Genomic DNA, 4,457 nt, shown 5'->3' on the forward strand with positions numbered 1-4,457 from the left:
TTATATATTAATTATAGATCATAAATTCCCCGGATACGCAATTGTGTCAGCTTATTCGTGGCGAAGTGGAGATCAACGGGAGATAACTCCGTACACGCGTCGTAGGAAACTGCAAGTTCACAACAGTAAATTCGAGTAAAATTAATGATTGTAGTTATATTTCGACACTTTCTTGAATAACCATTCAATATTTTATGTTCCTCTACTCTTGTAACATTAAAATAGTCATGGAATGTTTGAATATGGCATTTTTTCAAGTACCCTAAAACAGGTTTTTGAAAACTTCCAAAGAAGAAAATTATAGATAACTGACTTTTCTCTGAAACTTGGACTTATTTGTATATTCTCAAACACCCTTTTGGTAGATGGAATGATACAAGTCTTTGTTTTACTTTCTTTGTATCAATATTCTAAGAAAGGATATGAAAATAAACTCAGTGTTTGTACATGTTGGTTGTTTAGAACAGTTTGTTTAAATATATTAAAATTTCACTCTAAAATTAGACTTGAATTTTTATATTTAAATAAGTATCTAACATAGAAAGTTGTTAATCTGGTGCACTGAAAATGTTCCATCAGAAATGAGATTTAACAAAGTTATTTAGACTGAAGAACTTGTCACTTTTTATGCTGATCATATGGAGAAAAAAGAGTGATATTATAAATTCTAACACAGCATCAATAGGAATCATTCACGACTTTTCACGCTCGGCGGCGCTGCGGTTCCATAAGTGGTTACTTGAACGCTTCAATCACGTAAAACGCTTGCATCTGTATTTACAACGTAAACAATATGGCATCCGATGATTACATCACCTGGTCTGTTCCAGAACTAACGTTACGTGAAGCTGTCACAAGAGACAGAAATATAGATCTTATAGAAAGGTAAACGATGTATTTAAAAAATATTGAGATTTCTTCTATTATAAGCGGAAACGCCGCTACAGTACATGGCCAAAAAGATTTCCTCACCTACATTTTTGGGCTATATATTTCATATAAAAACACGTTTATTGGAGGCTTTTATGGTTGTATTTTTACAAATAATGTGTTGAAAAACGCTGAATTGTATATAAGAGTATTTGTTTGTTTTGTCATAGCTCTGTCATCAGTTGTTTTTATTTTCTCCTGATGTGAACACATATATACTATTTTTTACAATTTAATTTGGTTGAAATATAAATATATAGCAAGATTGTTTATAATAGACAATAATATTAATGTTTATCTCAGAAGAAAATGAAAATAAACAAATAATTATTCTGCTGTTGGTACCAAGTTGCATAAAATCAAATCAAAAATGTCCCCTAAATAATCTTTTGAAATGCAATTTTATATGAAATATTTAGAGTGAAATACCAAGTGACAAATACATGTACCCCAAGTTAGAAAAAAAAAAAAAAAAAAAAAAACCACTGAAAAAAAAAAAAAAAAAAAAAAAACCACTGAACATGTAAATAGTCATGAATGTATAATTAAACTTTCTAGGATACATTTAAATGATTTTGTATAATAATAATTAAAAATAGGGGTTCTATACAGATACATGTATTATCTGTTGGCCATGAAATGTGATACAGACCATGCAGACTGGACAAGGGAAAATTAAATTTAACTTGTTATATACTGGGACTATTATGCTAATAGTATAATAGTCCCAGTTATATATAAACAATTTATTACTTTTGATAATGGGACAATTACACAAGGAAAGTATTAAATCCTCCAATACCACTTTTAAACAAGACATGGTTCTACATTTTTAAGCTTTAAATCTTTTAATATGTCTCAGCTTCATCAACTTAAAAAAAAGACACTGTAAAAAAAATATAAAGGCCCTTCTCTGCAAACTTTTTACATATAACATGATGGGGCCATTTTTTGAAATTTTAAAAGATATGTACATCTATAATGAAGTTTTATTTGCAATTCAAGTTCAAACAAGGAATTATTTAAATATGGAATAATTTCAAATTCTGCAAAATTGATTAGAAAATAATTATGAAAACTAACCCAACTAAATATTTTTTAAACTTAGAAATGTGGTCCCTATAGTTCTACGTCCTTTTTTGAATCCTATCTGTTCTTGGCAGATAATCTTATAAGATTCTAAATAGTTTTCTAAACTATTATACTCTAGAAAAAAATGTTCCTAAACTAGTAAAAAGGGTTATACCTCTGCTGTTTGAAGGGCTATTAAAACATCTTCCTTTGAATATGGGTTAAATAAATTTTCTCTGCAATAAGAACTTCTTGCTAGAGAGAAAATTTTATTAATTTTTAAGAAAAAAGAAGTGTTTCATAATTTTATATACATATCATGCCCAACATTCAGCATACAAGAATTTTTCAAAATTTCATTAGTTATACCATTAAATCCACTTGATATCTTGTTTTTCAAATATTTCATGGCAAGCAGAAACCTCCTTTGTAATCCTAACATTTTAATCTATGTAATAGTACTTTAAAAAATCTTTACCTACATGTTTTAAAAAAATTCAAACCATTCCTTAGCTTGTTTAATTAAACTTTGGCTGGAACATGCATTAAATATTTGTCACTGGACATTTAAGATTCCAACAATCAATCAATATATTTGAACTTGAATCATTGATTTCTTTCCTTTTTGTCTTGCCTTGACAGAGTCCAAAAGCAAGACATAGCATATATTAGGTATGCTGTTTTCAGCGTCATCAACAATGTATTAGTTAGTAAAGTAATATAAAATAGTGAAATATTGCAGACATTTTCTACTGGTAGATATTTGTAACCATGAAAGACAATATATTCATTATACAGTTTTCATGATTAATCACAGGCACTTGTCTCAGAAATTTTTTTCCTATATACCTTAATACAACACGTGTTAAATTAAGGTATATAGGAAATTTTTTCTGAGACAAGTGCCTGTGATTAATCGCTAGCCCTTCAGGCCAGGCCAGATACATTTTTTGTAAGTATAGATAATTGTTAATGTGTCAATCCTAGTAAGGAGCCTTTAATTTAGTAGTTATAGTTGGTTAATTTTGGATATATAAACATATATATTTGTTTTTTTATTGTCTTATTTTATAATTTAAAATCAAGCCATTAGTTTTCTTGTTTGAATTTTCTTTCATTTTTGAATGTTGTGACCTTTGTAGCTGACTAGTACAATGTGATTTTTTTCTTGACTGTATTTTATTTGATATTTTGACTTTTTTTTATCTTTTGTAGAATCAATTAGAAGAGCCAAAATTTATAAGCTTATATTCAAAACATTCTGGAGGAGCATATTGTGTGAAGGTATTTATCCTTTTATAGCCTCAATCTATATCACAAAAATGTATTTGTGTTAAAATATACAATTACCATTAAGAGAGTTGATTTCTTGTAAGACCAAGTAAAGGTTACAGGTCCTAATCTCAGTTGGGAAAATGGTACTGTACAGTTTTATTTTAGTACTGGTGAACTCTACCGTTACAGACTCGTATGATAATAATACACCTGAAACTCCACAGATGTACGTGTATATCTAATAGCTATAAATATTCCTTCCGAATCCAGCCACACTGATTAGATGTCGCCTTTCAATATAAATTTTTATGAAACCAGACTGGATTAAAATAAAATTTTCTTGTGTAATTTGATGAAATTTAAATTATCTCCACTAGTTTACTCACTAAACAACAGGACTAATTTGTTAACATTTTCTTTACAGAAGCCAGCAGAAGTCAAGAGAAATAAAAAGAATGGAACAAAAGAAAAATTGAAAAAGAACAGTGAAATGACAAAATTCAATAAAATTTTTGCATTTCTTATTGTTGTTATCTTGTGTATTGTTGACCAAGACAGCAAAGAAAACCATCGAAAAGCTGTTCAGACAGAAAATGACAGATGCTACACATGATCAAACAATAGATAAAAAAAAACATTTCTAAGAAAAAATTTGTTCAATGCTGGACCAAATGAAATGCATGAGGATATTTATAATCTGAAAAAATTAATACCTCTATGTAAGTGAAACAAATTATGCGGTATGGGCTTTGCTCATTGTTGAAGGCTGTACGGTGACCTATAGTTGTAATTATTTCTGTGTCATTTGGTCTCTTGTGGAGAGTTGTCTCATTGGCAATCATACCACATCTTCTTTTTCATATGTGTTCAGTGCAAAATACAAAAAAATGGACTATTCAATAAAATTGATATCTAAGACAGGAAATATTGGGGTTTGTCAATGAGACATCAACCCGACAAAAATAGCCAAAATATATGTAGATTAAGCCGGCATCAACAGCATGCAGACAAATGTAAAAGGAGATAAGTAAAGGGGTAAAGATCAGTATGACGGCAGTTGTTTTCTTAAATGTGGATCCAGAATTTTGAATCTATATAAAGTGATGCACCCCCCCCCCACCCCCCACTCCACTCTGAAGTAACTGTATTAAAACAAAGTCAATGTAGGACTTTCTTTGAGA

The 4,457-nt window shown here is 29.5% G+C and overlaps 1 long non-coding RNA gene across 1 annotated transcript; it reads left to right on the top strand.

The window, feature by feature from the left end:
* The first annotated feature begins 717 nt into the window (after positions 1-717).
* Positions 718-3,889, top strand: LOC127726595 (uncharacterized). The gene is made up of 3 exons (XR_007993602.1): positions 718-885; positions 3,217-3,285; positions 3,701-3,889. It is a non-coding gene; the product is annotated as an uncharacterized LOC127726595 (long non-coding RNA).
* The last annotated feature ends 568 nt before the right edge of the window (positions 3,890-4,457 follow it).

This window comes from Mytilus californianus, unplaced genomic scaffold (genome assembly GCF_021869535.1).
Source record: "Mytilus californianus isolate M0D057914Y unplaced genomic scaffold, xbMytCali1.0.p SCAF_18, whole genome shotgun sequence".
NCBI lineage: Eukaryota > Metazoa > Mollusca > Bivalvia > Mytilida > Mytilidae > Mytilus > Mytilus californianus.